Here is an 18,795-nt window from a genome sequence, read left to right as displayed (position 1 = left end):
TAACCAAACAGGGAGTATATCCCCCTGTCAACTATCAACACGGAGGTGGCCAGGGTGCCCGGGGCCGAGGCCAGCCGAGGGCACGGCCAGAGTCGCAGTCGGCCAATGGCTCACTGGAAAGGGGGTGCAAGGTGAGGGGCCGGTATAAGGGGCGAGGTCGCCGGGCGACATCGGCGATGGATCCGGCCGGAGGGGAGGAAGAGGAGATTTAGCAGGGGCTGGTATGCTCACTACCGAGCAGGGGATGCAGAGGCCTGGGGAGGACCAGCAAGGAGAGGCGGTGGTCGATGGTGGAGGTGTCGAAGGAGGCCGGCCGGTGTGGTACCGACGGCGGGGAAGAGGCGGCCGACAAGGGAATGAGCCGGTGGGGCGGTGGCCTTGGCCTCCCAGCCCGACCCCTCCTAGATCAGGAGGGAGAGGGAGCGAGCGAGGTGGGGGGTCGTGGGGGACGAGTGCTGTGGTGGTGCGGGGTGGGGATTTGGGTTAGCCTGGGGTAATATACCCGAGGGGCTAGGTGGGCCGGTCGGCTGGGGCGGGCCGACCTGTTGGGCTGGGGGAGAGGGAGCTTTGCTTTGTTTTCTTTTTCTTTTTTGTATTTTGTTTTATTTTAATCTTTTGTTTATTTATTTCCTTTTAAAAACTTTACAAAAATGTGGTTTCTTCACCAATAGGAATCATGATTTATTTGCTTCAACTTGAACATTTTAGTTTTGATATTTGAAAACTTTTATTTTTTTACTTTATTTTAAATTTGAATTTGAATCGGTTTTAAACTAAAGCGAGATTAACAACAGTAATTGCGGTGACGTGGCATCATTAGCATAGGATTACTGTAGCTTAATTACAAAGATTACTATATGGCCAGCTGCTGCTGCCCAGGTTGCACAGCTGGGCGCCACGTGGCACCTTTGCCGTCGGTCAGCTGACGGCAAAGGCCTTTGCCATCAGCTGGCAGACGGCAAAGAGCCTATATTGTCACATTTTTATTTATTTTTTCTATTTCACAGCACATATACATATAATTCATAGCACATATATCATAAATAGGTCACAACACATATATGATATACATATAAAGCTCATCAATGCCATTTGTTCATCAACGTACATCCCATATATCAAAAGAACCAACACATACAAAGTTTCATCCATATATACATACATATAGTTGCACATACATTGTTCATCCATATATACATATACATATAGTTCCACATTGTTCATCAACTCAAATAAAAACAGAAACTAAAGCACTCCAACGCCAGCTACCATGCATGTAGTACATCCAATCTGCAAAATTTGAATAAGAAAGTCAGAAGAAGAACAACAACAACATATATATGACAAATAAGCTAAATTGAAGAAGAAAGAGAAGAAGCAAGAAGAGAACAAGGAGAAGAAAAACAAGGAGGAGGAGGAGGAGGGGAACGGGAAGGAGAAGGAGAAGGAGGAGGAGAAGAAGAAAAAGAAGAGAAGAAGATGGAGAAGAAGGAGGAGAAGAAGGAGAGAAGAATAAGGAGGGCTCCTTCTCCTTCTTCTCCTCCTTCTCCTTCTTCTTCTCTTCTTCTCCTCCTCCTTCTTCTTCTTCTCCTTCTCCTTCTCTTCTTCTTATCTTCTTCTTCTTCTTCTTCTTCCTTCTCCTTATTTTTGAACTAAATGGGCTAATTATGTCATTTTAGAGGAAAACAAGCTAAGTATATAATATTCATGAGCTAACCAAGGTTCTTATGCCATTTTGAGCTTATTATGGTATTTTGGAGCTAAATGGGCTAATTATGTCATTGTTGGGTTAATTAAAGGAAGGATAATGTGAAAGAGGAGAAGAAAGAGGAGGAGGAGGAGAAGAAGAAGAAATCAAGAAGAAGGAGGAGGAGGAGGAGAAGGAGGAGGAGGAGAAGGACTAGAAGGTCCTTGGCCTCCTCCTCCTCCTCCTCCTCCTCCTCCTCCTTCTCCTTCTTCTCTTCTTCTTCTTCTCTTCTTCTTCTTCTTCTATCTTTTCATTTTGCCTATGTCTTCTCCTCTTCTCCTCTTGTTGGAGCAAAATTACCTAATTATGTCTTTTTTGAGCTAAATGTTCCAATTATGTCATTTTAGAGGAAAACAAGCTAAGTATATAATATTCATGAGCTAACCAAGGTTCTTGTGCCATTTTGAGCTTATTATGGTAGTTTGGAGCTAAATGGGCTAATTATGTCATTGTTGGGTTAATTAAAGCAAGGATAATATGAAAGAGGAGAAGAAAGAGGAGGAGGAGGAGAAGAAGAAGAAATCAAGAAGGAGGAGGTGGAGGAGGAGAAAGATAGAAGGTCCTTGGCCTTCTCCTCGTCCTCCTCGTCCTCCTCCTCCTCCTTCTCCTTCTTCTCTTCTTCTTCTTCTTCTTTCTTTTCATTTTGCCTATTTCTTCTCCTCTTCTCCTCTTGTTGGAGCTAAATTACCTAATTATGTCTTTTTTGAGCTAGATGGGCTAATTATCCCATTTTAGAGGAAAACAAGCTAAGTATATAATATTAATGAGCTAACCAAGGTTCTTATGCCATTTTGAGCTTATTATGGTATTTGGAACTAAATGGACTAATTATGTCATTGTTGGGGAAATTAAAGCAAGTATAATATGAAAGAGGAGAAGAAAGAGGAGGAGGAGGAGAAGAAGAAGAAATCAAGGAGGAGACGGAGGAGGAGGAGAAGGACTAGAAGGTCCTTGGCCTTCTCCTCCTTCTCCTCCTCCTCCTCCTTCTCCTTCTCTTCTTCTTCTTCTCTTCTTCTTCTTCTTCTTCTATCTTTTCATTTTGCCTATTTCTTCTCCTCTTGTTGGAGCAAAATTACCTAATTATGTCTTTTTTGAGCTAAATGTTCCAATTATGTCATTTTAGAGGAAAACAAGCTAAGTATATAATATACATGAGCTAACCAAGGTTCTTGTGCCATTTTGAGCTTATTATGGTATTTTGGAGCGAAATGGGCTAATTATGTCATTGTTGGGTTAACTAAAGCAAGGATAATATGAAAGAGGAGAAAGAAATAGGAGGAGGACGAGAAGAAGAAGAAATCAAGAAGGAGGAGGAGGAGGAGAAGGATAGAAGGTCCTTGGCCTTCTCCTCCTCCTCCTCCTCCTCCTCCTTCTCCTTCTTCTCTTCTTCTTCTTCTTCTTCTTTGATTTTTATTTTTCCTATTTCTTCTCCTCTTCTCCTCTTGTTGGAGCTAAATTACCTAATTATGTCTTTTTTGAGCTAAATGGGCTAATTATCCCATTTTAGAGGAAAACAAGCTAAGTATATAATATTAATGAGCTAACCAAGGTCCTTATGCCATTTTGAGCTTATTATGGTATTTTTGAGATAAATGAACTAATTATGTCATTGTTGGGGAAATTAAAGCAAGGATAATATGAAAGAGGAGAAGAAAGAGGAGGAGGAGGAGAAGAAGAAGAAATCAAGGAGGAGAAGGAGGAGAAGGAGGAGGAGGAGAAGGACTAGAAGGTCCTTGGCCTTCTCCTCCTTCTCCTTCTCCTCCTCCTCCTCCTCCTCCTCCTTCTCCTCCTTCTCCTTCTTCTCTTCTTCTTCTTCTTCTTTCTTTTCATTTTTCCTATTTCTTCTCCTCTTGTTGGAGCTAAATTACCTAATTATGTCTTCTTGGAGCTAAATGGGCTAATTATCTAATTTTAGTGGAAAACAAGCTAAGTTTGGAGGAGAAACTTACCGTAGTGGTCATCAAGGAGGAGAAACACCATGGTTGCTCGTGCCGGCTTTGTTTGGGGACGGTTGCCCTGGAGAAGGGTCGTGCGATGCCGCTCGGGAGTTATTCTGCAGAAAAGATATTTTGCAATGTCTCAGTTAGCATGATGACACTCAATTATTAATACTAGTTTATAATGAAACTCACCGTGCCAATCGAAGAGAAGACGGGCATCGGCGGAGGGACTTGACCGCTCTTCTCGCACAGACCCTGAAGAGTGGGTCGTATTAGTTAGTATTGAAACAGACATTACACACATGATTTGGCTAATGTGAAAAAAAACATACCACAAAAAGCTCGTACAGGGCCCGTTGTCCCGCCTCATTCCGGGCCCTCTCCTCCTCAAGCAATCGTGTCGTGGTCTGGTCCCTCTCATCAAGAGCAGCCTGAAGAGCAACCTGGCTTGCCAATCTCTCTTTCTCAAGAGCAGCCTGGTTTGCCGCTCTCTCTTTCTGAAGAGCAGCCTGAAAAACCATTCCTCGTTACCACAGTAATGATCTATGGTGACAGACATAATGAAATGGATGAAAGTGTTCTTAGTCCGTACAACTAACCTCGACGGCAAGTTCGACTGGCCGTGGACGAGGCGTTATCTCAGGACATCTGCTCGACTGGCGCGCCTTGATCTCCGGAAGAGTGAGTGAACAACGTATTATCCCATCTCCAATGGCTATCGAGCCATGGGGCCTCCCGCCACCAGATATCATCACCAGCTCTGGATCCAAAGGTTCCTGGCTAGGGTTAAAGTCATCCCCTTTCGTAGCCTTCCCCGCGTCCATGTATGCCACGAGCTTCTGGTGGGATGATATGTTGGTGAAGTTACTGGGATCATCCAGGTCAGACTCAGAGAATACCTTCGCCTTGTTGTATGAGGCAGTATGGGCCATGCCATAAAGGTCGTACAAGTGTGGCATCTCAGTCTTATTGTGATGCGCCTAAAAGAGATGAACAAAATATTAGCATCAAGAATGAATTGCATGAATCATGAAGCAAATCACATACCCAGTTTCGTCCAAACTGAAGTAAGTTGGCGCTGCCCTGATGGTGTGGCACACCAACCATTTGCCTACGCCGATCCTTCGCATTCTCGTGGACGGCTCGCCAGCTGCCTATGCACTACTCATCAACCAACGCCTCCCAACAATCCATCTTATCCGCACACCATCTCGGGGGCACCTGTAAGTTATTAGAAAGAATTTTCAGCGCTACGCCTATGAATGAAATCTAGAAAACTACATAGAAGGACTTAAGAATAGGTAATTACCTTCATGTATTGCTCCTTCTTCAGAAACTTTCCGCGGCAATCCTTCTTCTCCTTCTTAATACCACGCGTGGCGTAGTAATCTCGAATAGCCTGCGGCCGAGCCTCGTGGCGCAAGTTCTGTAGTAACCGCCTACACTCGACCTCGAGAACCCTGGCCGCCTCCTTCTCATATCCATCCTCACACCTATAGAAGGTCTGCAATCAAACGTGAAAACACCGATTAGTACAATAATTAGGTATATTGTTAATTATATATTCTGTAAAAGGATAATTTACCCAAAAGCTCCTGATCACCATCTCGGCCCTCGTGTGGCACAAGACACCATCTATAATCTCCTCCGGCGGGGCCTGCGCAGCCTGGTAGTGCTCCCAGGTAAATCCTAGTGTAGGAACCTGACCCTCACCAGGCAACGTGACAAACCCCGGGAAATTTGTCCAGCAAAGCACACCAAGGACGGAGTTCGGCCTGCGGACTCCAAGAGGGTGTACCCATCCCCTGCAGTATGATAAGGTCAGCGCATTAGATATTTGAACAAACTTGAAGGCAAAAGCTAAAAAAAGGGTAAATGTACTTACCTATCTCCTTCAGGTTTAATCACCGGCCTCTGCTCGCGGGTAGCCGGGGCGACCAGGAGACGTGTACTACCACGCTTGTACACGGTGGCCCCGTCCACCTGCACATCGCCCTCACTATCCGTAAGCTCATCCCCGCCATCCCCGCCCCCCGAGCCACCCGGACCCTCGGTCCAATCCGGCAACTCGGTACGATCCGGCCAAGGCTCCCATCCGGGCCTCTCCACGTCGGGTGAAGCCTCCGGAACCGTGAACACCAGGCTCCTGGACCGGAGTCCCCGTAGCCTCCTCCGCAAACGGGTCGACCATACTAGTCCTATGCTCGGGTGAATGAGCTCGTGGTGGTGGCGAGGACGGCTCAACAGTCCTCCTGGATCTTCCGCGGCCACCACCTCTCCCTGTACCCTTCCCCTTCCTCCCTACCCGACCAGCACCTCTCCCAGTGGGCAATGTCGCCGACGAAGAAGAACCCCCGGCTGGTGTCGAAAGACTGTCTGCCAAGGTTCTACGGAGAGATAGGGGTGGAAGGGAAGTACCACCCCTCGTGCGGGGCGCCTGGGAAGAACCCGTCGAGCGCTATGGACCCGCGCCCACCATCTTTCGACACCTGCCATGATAAAGATTAAAAGAAATTAGTACAACATAAAAAATTGAATGACTGACATGAATAATAATATGTACATGAATAATAAAGATTAATATATATATAATTTAAGTTGTGAATCTTACAAACTAATAATCATCATCAATAAATGCATCATCATCATCACTATCACGCATGTCTTCATGAATGACGTGCTCACCGGGTTCAACGGCGTGAAGTTGTGAAAGGCCTTCCTTTAATCGTTGAAGCATTGACAGGTCATCCGCATCAGTAACCTCTACGAGTTCCAGGTCTTCTGGTTCCGGCTCAGGGCTGGAGTCGGATTCATTGTCGCTGTCTATTTCCATGTTCTTGGATGAAGCACGGCGGTTCTTGAAACGTTTCTTGGAAAGACGTGCTTCTTGGAAGAATTCTCCATCATATGTGTCTGGGTTAATGTGAGGTTCATAATCCTGTTCATTTGGGAGAGGTGGTCTGACATGTGGCGGCACTTCATAAACAACATACCAACCTTCCAGATTCTTATCCGTTTGGCATGCCCACGGTAGATAGAAAACTTGGGTCGCCTGTTGAGCCTTAATATAGACATCGGGAACATCTAAATGGGTGTTTGGATTGATTTCGACTAGTCCTATATGTTCATGAGTCCTTCTAGTCTTTTTCGGCTGGAACCAATAACATTTGAAGACTACGATGTTCGGTGGGTTTTCACCATAGAATTGAAGTTCATAAATTGCTTCAACTCTTCCATAATACTCGATAACACCTTCGTCGATAGCAGAGACACTACAATTTGTAGATTTCCGGTCGGGCATAGATAGCTCTTTGCCAAAGGTACGAAAGAGATACCCGTTGATGTTGTATTTCTCAAATGAACGGACCTTATAGTCAAAACCATTAGCGACTTGTCTCAATTCGGCGTCCATAGACTCTGAATTAGCCTACAAGTTTAATACGAAACGGTTGTTGCATTAGCCGCAAGTTATTGATAATTACCGTTTGTTTGAACCAAGAGATGAAACCGGGATAGCCGCCTCCTGTCTTTGACAGAAGCTCATGCTCTTCGACGGAATCATTTTCGATCACCGCTCCATCCAAGAATTTGACGACGTAACGGCTGTTTGAAATATCCGGGAATAAGAGTAGTTCAAATGAATTAGAAGTTACGGGAAAATGTGCCGAGAACTCACTCGATGTACGGCCGCACTTCTGTTAGGTTGTTGAAGATATACAACGAAATGTTCCGCCATTCTTCGATATCCAACGTTATTGGTTTCGAAGCACCGGCTGGTGCGAGCTTCCCTTTGAATAGGCTGAGGTTGGACCCACCTTTTTTAGGGTCTCCATCATTGTGCCAAGGCTTCGGATTATGCAAATGATGATTTTTGGCTTCGTAGTGTGCTGTCACAAAGTTTGCCACCTCCTCAGTAATGAATGCCTCAGCCATCGATGCTTCAATTCTACGCTTATTTTTACATTTAGCTCGAAGGGTCTTCTGCGTCCTCTCAGTTGCATAGCACCAACGATCTTGCACGAGCCCACCCAATCTTGCCTCGGTCGGTAGATGTAAAATCAAATGCTGCATTGGATTAAAGAAGCCCGGTGGAAAGATCTTCTCTAACTTGCACAACAACTCCGGTGCAAACTCCTCCATGTCTTCTACCACGCCAGGCGACAATTCTTTCGCACAAAGAACACGGAAGAAATAGCTCAGCTCCGCCAGTACTAGCCATTCATCCTCAGGAACAAAGCCACGTAACATCACCGGCATTACCCGCTCTAGTCATATGTGCCAATCATGACTCTTGAGACCAAAGATTTTTAATTTTTCAAGACTCGCTCCCCTCTTTAGATTCGCTGCATACCCATCGGGGAACATCAAGTGCATTTTGACCCACAAGATAATTTCCCTCATAGCTGGCCTTCCAAGATTGAACCAGGCCTTTGGCTTCGACCACTTCTGCTTTCCTTTGCCTTCTCGCATTTTAGAGCTAAATTACCTAATTATGTCTTTTTGAGCTAAATGGGCTAATTATCCCATTTTAGAGGAAAACAAGCTAAGTATATAATATTAATGAGCTAACCAAGGTTCTTATGCCATTTTGAGCTTATTATGGTATTTTGGAGCTAAATGGACTAATTATGTCATTGTTGGGGAAATCACCCTGCTGCATGGACATGCACCTACCACACAAAGTTCGCAGGTCCAGAAGTTGTCCTTTTGGTCCAGAGGACTTTCCAGGCACTACTGGAATCTGCTGGTTTGCCGACAGCCAGAGCTGACGGCAAAGAACAGTTTAACTGATGGCAAAGGCTTTGCCGTCAGTGTGCTGTCGGCAAAGGTACCGGCCAAGATTTTATCGGCAATCACCTTCTTTACCGACAACCGGAGCTCCACCAACGGCAAAGACTTTGCCATCAGCTTTGTGGCACGGGCTGACGGCAAAGAGCAGTGGCGGCAACGGCGCAGGCCGAGCTCCGTTAGAAGGTTAACGGCAGGCTTTGCCCACAGCCGTAGCAAAGCTGACGGCAAAGCCTCTCCTCTTTCCCCACAGCCGTAGCAAAGCTGAAGGCAAAGCCGAAACCCCTAGGCCCCCTAGGTCCCCTCTGTGCCCACAGCCGTAGCAGAGCTGATGGCAAAGCCGAAACCCCTGGGCCTTGGCCGCCTCTTTGCCGACAGCTGGAGCACAGCTGATGGCAAAGCCGAGAATTTGGTATTGCCACGATACACAGGCTACCGCCATGTGTCTTCTTTACCGTCAGTCCACCGATGGCAAAGCCTTTGCCGTAAGTGAGCTGTAGGCAAAGACCCTCTCTGCTTTTTTTTCATATTTGTTTTATGTTAATTCCCTGCATTTGCAAAACATAGATACAAACAACAACATATATATATATTGAATCTGCCCCTAAACAGCACCACAAGTGCATCACAAAGTGCAAACAGCACAACACAAGTGCAAACAACACGAATATATGTCATTAAAGTGCAAACAAGATCACAAAGTATTACAAAGCATCACAAGTGCATCCACAAATACAATTGCATTACAAAGTTCATCTTGGACTACACAAGTGCATTACAAAGTCTTGAGCATCCATCCATATGCCATGCTGCTTTATCAAAATCTGCATAATAAGAAAGAATTTAGAAGAAGAATACAATAAGAAAGAAGTTATCTAAATTAAGCTAAGCAAATAAAAGAAGAATACAAAGTCTCATAAAGAACTGACTCCGAATACAACATCTAGTTGAGGAAAGAAGTTATTCTTGTTTATGTTTACAACCAAAAAGGGTGGTAGTGGTAGGGATGATTCGCAAATCTGGCACCACATCCATGTTGGAAGTTCAGGTTATTTTTGATTTTGTGACAGAGTTGAGCCAGTTGATGCCTAGGCTGCCTCCATAGGCATAAGAAAGTAAGATGCGACGAGAAGCACTAGCACCAGCCCGGCGACTCTGAGGAGCAGCAGTTGCTGGACAGCCGCAGAAGGAGGTCCGACAGAGCATCACCCATACAGAACTGAGTTGTTTTATCCTTTGGTGTAAATCAGAAACAAAGTGAAGATTAAGTAACTACAGTGGATGAGCGAGGAGAAATCAGAGTTGATTGTTTTATCATTTTGATCATGCGAACAATGCAGCCATCAGCCATGTATTTTTTAAAGAAAATACGTCCTTCATAACTTTCAGAATTTTTCGATCATTGAATCACTACTCCATCGGTCCACCTTGTTAATATAAATAATTGGTTACAGTAACTATTATCACTATTATGCAATTTATCTCCCGAGTGTCTTGCACTGAACGTGTTCTTCCAAAATCATATCATATATGTGTATTCACGAAAAGCAAAGTTAAGGTGCTTATTTTCAGGTTTCTTTTGTCAAACTGTTAAGACTATGACTCATTTTTACTATTTTTGTTTCTATTAAGTAACCTTCAGGGACAACGAAGAACAACTGCTACGATTATAAACCAAACTTAACTCTATGTTTTCACCTCTTGTTGTTTCTGAGCAGGAATGTGCTAAAAGGAAACAAAGAAGAAGAGACTCGAAGATGTATCATGAATTTCCAGTTCATTGATAGAATCCTAGCCCTCCAATATCTTCTGTTAACCATGCAGAAGATATCATTAATACAAGAACAAAGAGCAGCATATACTGGTTCAAAGGTACAAAGACTGACGATTAATAACAGAGTAAAAGGAAATAAACCAGCTTCAACACTACTTTACAGGCTGATCCAAAAATCATACAAGTGACTTAATTCAGTTACTGCGTCAACCTTGATTTGACTTATGACTTGGAGGACAGGGGGCACTTACCAAAACAGAAGTTTTTTGTTAAATTGCATGTCACTTTCTCAGTGTTTCTACAGATTCTCTAACTGAAAGAGACTACAGCTATGAGCTATGGTAGCAAAAATTATTATTTCAAACTGCAGTTTACTTACTATGCAAGCCTAATTCACATGTAGAAATGTGGAATTGTACTCCATTAATTTGCTCTTCATTGAAATTGAATGCGACATGCAAATATGACCGAAGTCTGGACCTACTTGGGTGATGAACCGGTGATAAATTCCAAGAGATTCTGTAATTAAAACAAGTCCTGATTCATATTTAGATTATACTTTCAGACCATTTTAAGAATTGTAGGTAATTGGGGTGAAGCTACATATGGCCATCTTATTTCATCCAAGTACCTTTTAACTTCGAACTTGAATGTCATATAAAGTATTTAGATAACTGGGGTAGTGAGTTGGTTGCTGCGAGGCTTCTACTTGTATAGTCATTGACAACACTCATAGGTGGGAGATGTTGCATGTGAGACGGGTCTACTCATGTGCATTTTCTTTTGACCTTGGCGACCCTTCTATTATTTTCCACCTTGCTTATCTAGATACAATTATACTTTCAATATGTACGAGATGATAGTTGATGCAACTGGAGATACAAAACAATCTGATTCTCCATTGTCTTACATGGCAACAGCTCCCTGCACCTAGGGCGCCTCATGAGCTATTTATGGTTTGATTTCTTAGGTATGCTATGCTCTCCGCATATATCGAGGAATGTATTTGCTTGTTGTACACCTTTTTTCTTTTTAGGTCATTATCAGTTGCATATTCCCAGTTTATATATGATGGACAATGCTTCTATCATAATACTATTTCCAAAAAATATCAAATACTTGTACCGTATGAATCTTCACAGGTATTTGTGTCATCATTTTGTCATTATGGATAACACTGAAACGTGTGAATTGGATGCTCTTATAATCACAGATTTATGTTTCATGGCACTACCGCACTATCCTACGAATTGCAAATATTGGTGCTTTGTTTTTTTTATCTAGAAAGTCAAGTTTCTTATTTTTTTTAATTTCCTAACAGCTCGGTTAGATATTTAATTCCTATTATATATTCTATGGAATCAATTGATGGGTGCAGCAACGCGCGCCATCATTGATCTAGTATCAACTAGAATTTACTAAGCTAACTAAACCATGGCTAATATGAGCAAGAATTTACTAAGCTAACTAAAGCCTCGCATAATCTAAGTTGATCTAAACAATAAGAAGAATAAGAAGGAGAGGAATAACTTACCAAATGCCAGGAAACGAAGGAGAAGCTGCATCTCCATTGGTCGCTGGGTTGCTAGGGCTCTCACCAGGAGAAGTAAAGGGATCGTGGGATTCAACTCTTGAATGATGCTGCAACAAGGCAAGAGTTAAAATAGGTGGTGAGCACGGCAACAGACAATGGTATAAGACCATGCAAGGTTGGTCATTGAAAGGGAACTCACCGTTCCCACCGGAGAAGGCATCGGCGGAGGGGGCGGCAAACCTTGCTTCTCACACATAGCCTGCAAATTAGTTTTCGAGGAGTCAATCAACACAAATACGCACTCGCGGTAATTAAGCTAACTAATACTAACATCTATCATTTAAATGCATTTTTCTGAAACTCTGAATCTCCATATCTTTACATGCGAAATACTTAAATTTCACTGCTAAATTGTGATCTTCAGGGGCATAATTCATAGAGTTCTCCAAAACTACTTTGAGTGTGATGCATTCAGGTTTGTTGTGTAGAGCTAATATTACTTCCCCTATTTTGTAGATTAATAAAGTTCTTCGAGTAATCTATACTTATACTAATTAGGGGCTCCCAAGAAATTCCTACATTAATTAGAAATTAGGAGCCGTTAATCTGGTGGGACCAAGTTATTACGGTGTAGATTACTCTATATAATATGAAGTTTGCAATATATATTATGTTATTTTTATACTATGGAAATACCAGATATTTCCAATTCAATCTCTCACATATCCGTTTTTGTCAGTTACGCATCCCTCACGAATCTCTATCTCAAAAAATAATATCTCTAACGTATCTCTCTCTCTTAACATATAGTCCAAGTTTTTTACAACTGCACCATGTTCTACTTTGCAGAGTTGTATTGCCTAGTTTGGTACCTTATGTTGGCATGGAATTTAGAAGCTCAGACGAGGCTTGGTCATATTGGCTTAGCTACGGTGGGCAGAAAGGCTTTGAGGTTAGGAAAAGATATACAAACAAAAGTTCAGCCGATGGCAAGGTTACATCATGTAAATTTGTTTGTGCAAATGAGGGTCAGCGAGCACAAGACAAAAGGGATCATTTGACAAAGTGCCCTCGAGCTGAAACTAGAACCAATTGTGAAGTGCACATGAATCTTAAAATGGACCGGAAGAAGGGAAATCTCAAAGTGTCGGAGCTGGTTTTGGAACACAACCACACACTACACCTAGCAGAAACCTTACACTTAATGGTGTCCCAAAGAAAAATTTCAGAGTTACAAGCTTTTGAAATTGCAACAGCAGATGATGCAGGAATTTCAGAGTTACAAGCTTTTCGATAAGAAGCACAAGGCTAGGAAAAGGAGAGAAAACAAAGCTACATCGTAGTTGGGTGAAGAGGTATGTTGCTAAAAAATACAGTGCTTTCGGTGTTATAATTATGTACATTAGTTCTCACAACCTATAATTTTCTTTCACAATAAGATACAAGAGACGGGGGGAGTGGCAGGTGGTGGTGGTGCAGAAGTTGCAAATGATAGAGTTTATAGGGATAATGCCAAGGAGCTTGAAGGTTACAACACCAACCTTAGCTTCACTCAGTTGTTGATGGTATAATCTTTCTCATGTAGTTTAAAAATCTAGAATGATCCCAACTAGAGATGGCAAAATCTTTCTCATACGTTATTCTTATTTATTTAATTTTTAGGGGCCAATTACTGATGATCTTTTCACTGGGTCATGGTGAAGTACTGTTGTTTTTCGAAAATGAACCAGAGTGCAAACAAGCATGGGTGGGCAAGTTCAGTTCTGGACAACACTCGGCAGAGATATATTACTTTGTTTTGGCATATATTTTGTTCAATGCACCTGCAAGTTATATATGCAAGGCCTCTGTTCAAGTAACACTTTTTGTGATAATTCTACAGTCAACATTTAAATGAAGCATCGTGATTTGTTAGTCTTTGTAGTCATCTAAATTTGGCAATTGGCTTTGTCTCTGTTGTTGTTGCTTCTCTGCTTGTTCTGTCCAACTAAAAATGATAAACATTACGGCAACAAAGTAGCAGGGAACATTCTGTCCAACTAGTTGCTTCTCTGCTTGTTCCAGGATGCTTGCTCCGGCGCGTCGCCGTACAGTGGCCTGACAGAGACAACGCGGGCATGTGGCCTTGATAGCTCGGCGACTAAGTCTAAACCTGACGAAACTGAAGAAAAAGGACACCTAACACTGAAATTCAGAAAGCTAAAACAGCAGCAGGCGCGGACGGACCGGCGGGAGGGAGAGGCCCCGCGCTTCGGGCGGGGGGGGGGGCGGCGGGGGCCGGGGCGGGCGGCGCCTCGTCGTCCGGCGGCTGGCGGTGGGGGGCGGCGGGGGCCCGAGCCGGAGGACGAGGAGGGGACTCCGGCGGCGTCGGGCGGGGGGCGGCGGGGGAGGAGGAGGGGACTCCGGCGGCGTCGGGCAGGGCGGGGGGGGGGGGGGGGGGGGGCGGGCAGCCCCTCCTTGTCCGGCGGCTGGCGGCGGGCACGCGTCCGGGCGGAGCGGCGAGGGCCCGAGCCAGAGGGGGTGGCCCAGGGCGGCGCGGGGCGGGCGAGGGGCGGCGCGGGTGGGGCGGCGCAGGGCGGGGCGGCGCAGTGCGGGGGAGAGCAGTATGCGTGGGAGGGTGAGAGAGAGAACGGTGAGAGAGAGAAGAGGTAGGCACGGGGGGATAAGGCAGTTTTCTTTTTCTTTGCCCTCAGCCAGCTGTCGGCAAAGATAGCCGTTAGTCTTTGCCCTCAGCTGGCTGTCGGCAAAGAGAGCCCCCGTTTTTTTTTCTGGTCGAGGCGGCGACTCTGTTAGCCCCTATGCCGTCAGCCTTTCTATGCCGACAGTTTTTTTGTCCTTTGCCGTCAGCTGGCTACCGGCTTAGATAAAGCGGACGGCAGAGATTTTATTTGTCGTCAGCCCCTCCTATGCCGTCAGGTTTTATTTTGGCTGAGGGCAAAGTCTCTTTGCCGTCAGCCCCGTGAAATTGCTGTCGGCAAACTAGCAGATTCCAGTAGTGAGGTTACCTATACTACTTTTCAGTTTATATAAAACTTTTCGATATTTTCTACATTTGAGGATGGCAATATTATTTAAGTTGTCCTGTTTTGCTCCGGTACCAATAAATATAGACGATACATTACTTTGACAGACTTGATTTCAACAAAAGAACATGTGATCTTCTTTGAAGTAGTCTTGAACCTAAGCAATAATGATGGGCGAATAAACTAACAGAATCTACCACTAAATCTACTAATTAACTAACATAATCTACCACTAAAACTACTAATTAATTCCAAAAAACTAAATACCAAACATGTGATCTTCTTTTTGTCTTCTCCTCCTCCTATTCTTCTTCTTCTTCTTCTCCCCCTCCTCCTCCTCTTCTCCTCTTCTCCTCCTCCTCCTCTTCTTCTTCCTATTCTTTCTAGTATGCTAACTAACTAACTAACCTAACTAACCAAGCTAACTAAACCTATCGCTAAACCTAGATAGCACTAAACAGCAAAAAAATAACAAAAACAGAATCTACCACTATAACAGAAACAGAATCTACCACTAAGTAACTAAAAAAGAATATAGCTACCACTAAATACCAAACAATAAAAAATCAACTTCTTCTTCTTTTTTCTCTTCTTCTCCTTCTTATTTTTTTCTTATTCTCTTCTTCTCTTCTTCTTCTCTTCTTCTTTACTTCTTCTCCTTCTTATTTTTTTCTTCTCTTCTTCTTATTTTTCTTCTTCTTCACCTTCTTATTTTTTTTCTTCTCCTCTTCTTCTTCTTTTTCTTCTCCTCCTCCTCCTCCTCCTCCTCCTCTTCTTCTTCTACTCTTCTTGTCCTCCTCCTCCTCCTCTTCTCCTCTTCTCCTCCTAACTAAATCTACTAACCTAACTAAAACTACTAACCTAACTAAATCTACTAACATAACTAAAACTACTAACCTAACTAAATCTACCACTAAAACTACTAACAATAACAACTACTAAAACTACTAAAAAATAATAAAACTAGTAAAAAATAATGCGGGTGGGGGTGTGGGTGGGGGTGAGGGGGCTCACCGAGAGGGACGGCTGTGGAGGGGCCGGGGTGGAGGGGGTGGCGGGGCGGCGCCGGGGGCGCCAGGTGCGGCGGCGCGACGATGGTGGGGCCGCCGCAACGGGGGCGAGGTGGGGTGAGAGAGAGGGGCGGCGGCGGGGGCGACAGGGCCGACAGGGGCGGCAGTGGGGCGCGACAGGGGCTGCGGCAGGGGCAGCGACGCGATAGGGGCGGCGGCGCGACGGTGGTCCTGGCGGCCGTTACAGAGAGAGGAGCGCGCGGGGTGGGGAGAGGGAGCGAGGGGCGCGCGGGGATGAGCCGTTACAGAGAGAGGGGCGGGGTGGGGGGGAAGGAGCCGTTAACGGAGTTAGCGCTTTGCCGTCTGCCGGCGGACGGCAAAGAGTCTAGACTCTTTGCCTTCTTCCTCCGGACTCTTTGCCGTCCGCTAGTAGACGGCAAACGTCCGACTCATGTTTGACCTAGCCACCCCGCGGTCAGGTGGGCCTATCTACATCTTTGCCGTCTGCCTCTGGACTATTTGTCGTCCGCTAGCAGACGGCAAAGAGGTGACAGATAGCAAAAAGACTGTATGCCATCAGCCTGTGCTTTGCCGTCTATTTTGCTGAAGCTCACGGCAAAGGCAATCTTTGCCATCAGCTAGCAGACGGCAGAGACTAGGATGATGGCAAAATACTGACTTCCAGTAGTGCTTAGGAAATTCTGAGTTAATTTATGGAAGCTCAGACGGACATATATTTTCCATATATAAGATTTTCAACCCTATTTTATATTAATATTATTTGAGTAAAACCCTGAAAACCATTTCTGTCTGTTTTAGCTTTTTGAGATGTTTCCAAAGGAAATTATCTTAGTAAATTCCCATAAAATTACAGGAGCCCTCCCAAGCCATATTAGGTGCTCACCAAAAATCTCACCTTGATCCAAGGTGGGGAAGTGCACCTAATGAGCCCAAAACCCTCTATGTCCACAGTAGAGTTGGAACAACTCTACATTGCAAAGTTTCTCCAATGGAGCTGAAACTTTGCAGAGGTGTTTGACACCCCAAATAAGGACTCCACACCAAAGATGGCATTTGTGAGACTCTGTTTGGCCACACTTCCTTTGTAGAGGACAACACTGATCATTTTGAGGCATTTTCAAGTTTACAAAGCCAAACTGGTTCAATGGAGCTCAAATTTGGTGAAACCCGAGGTTTTTACCCCAAGACCAAACCTGTTAAGTTTCATTTCCAGTGGTGGAGTGGAAGCACCCCAAGTCACTGTCGAACACCTACTGACGGGAAGGTAAAAACCCTCCTAGCCACTGTTTTACCCAATGGCAAGGCCCCAAACTTCGTGGGTTAGAGCCCCAGAACACCTTGAGCACCCAGTCAATCAGCCCCTCCCCAACTCCAAGCACTAGTGACAAGAACTCCAATTTGAGCAGCAGGGCAGTACTGGCAACACTAGTGTTCCTTGCTCCCTTGACCAACTCGAGCTCCCACTAAACCATAACGGCTAGGCACACAACCAGCAACACTCAGGACATGGAGTACATGTCCCAAGTGCCCCAGAGCGAGCCAGCATGCTGTGGCATGCCAAAACTGCGCTCTGGGCGCGCTGCAGAGAACCTCCCGCAAGGGGACGACGCCCCGGCCGGTCCCGACCTCCCTAGTTATGTCCAAACGCTCTCCCGACAACCATTCAGTGCAAAGCTACCCCAGGGACCCTCTCCCCCTCGCGCAAGAGCTCAGGCGACGCGTGCCCGTGCGCGCCCGACGCGGCCGAGCATGCACGGTCGCTGCGGCTCGACCCTACTCGCTTTCCCTCTGCGGCCGATGCACCAGGAGGTCCTAAACCACGTCCCGAACCCGTGGTTTCGTGGCTAGCACCTCACTGTGCTCGCACGCGCGCCACGGTGAGTCACCGGCGCGCCCGAGTCGGGTCACCATCGATGGCCTATAAATAGGTCCCCCCGGCACCCCAACACCCTCCAAGCAGCTTCAGCACGACTAGTAGACACCCCCTAGCCACCCAGTCGAGCTCGAAGAGCCCCGGTGCTCGAGATCGACCGAGGCCCCTCTACCTCGGAGCTCCGATCGATCTCTGGCTACACGTCGGCTCCTGCGCTGCCTGACCTCCCATTACACTCCCCTTGACACCAGGAACATTTCCACCAGCATTCCCGAGCGAATCCGTGCTCCTAGCCACTAGTTCAACACCAACCCAAAACCCTTCCGCCACGGTCACCTCGTCGCCGGCAACCCAGACCACCTCCGGTGACGTCCCGACCACGAGCAGGTAGGCGGAGGCACGAGGGACCCGTTCCCATTCCTAGATTGGCTTAAGGACAACGGCAGCCTCGCCGGCGTCCGTCTCCACCTCTCTGGCTGGAGGTAGGAGAAGGACCCGACAGGTAGAGCCCACTTGTCGGTGTCCTGGGGCAGCCAGCGTGCGCAGCCGCTGACGCTGACCCCATGGGCCCGCAGGTCAGGTTTGAACCTATCCCGCGCGCGCCTGGTGGCCACGCCTGCTGGCTGGGCCGACTCGATCCAACCCCCTAGCCTTTTTCCTTTTGTTTTAATCCAGTAACTTAAATGATTTTTATAAAAATATTTAACCAGTAGAAAAATATGATTCTTCCACCAGTAATTTTCTAAAAATGAGTAGTATTTATTCTGTAGTGTTTGACATTTATCAAAAACAGAAACTATTTTGATATACTAAAATGATATTAAAAGCACTTGTTGCTTTTGTTTGCTTTTAAATAAATATGCTTAGCTAATAAAAACTATAGGAAACATTTTCCAAAATAATAAACTGAATTTATTCAAACTTTCCATCATTTTTTGAAAGCACTTTGTGATCTGTTTTTAGTGAGAGCTATTATTTATTTACTCCTTTCTCGACGGTAGAGTTACCGAGTGATGGAGGACCCGGAGCGGAAGACCTCGAAGACCCCGGATACCTAGCTGACCAAGGCAAGAAGCCTTTGACCA

Source organism: Hordeum vulgare, chromosome 4H (assembly GCF_904849725.1).
Source record: "Hordeum vulgare subsp. vulgare chromosome 4H, MorexV3_pseudomolecules_assembly, whole genome shotgun sequence".
Taxonomy (NCBI): Eukaryota; Viridiplantae; Streptophyta; class Magnoliopsida; order Poales; family Poaceae; genus Hordeum; species Hordeum vulgare.
This window is presented reverse-complemented; position numbering follows the sequence as displayed.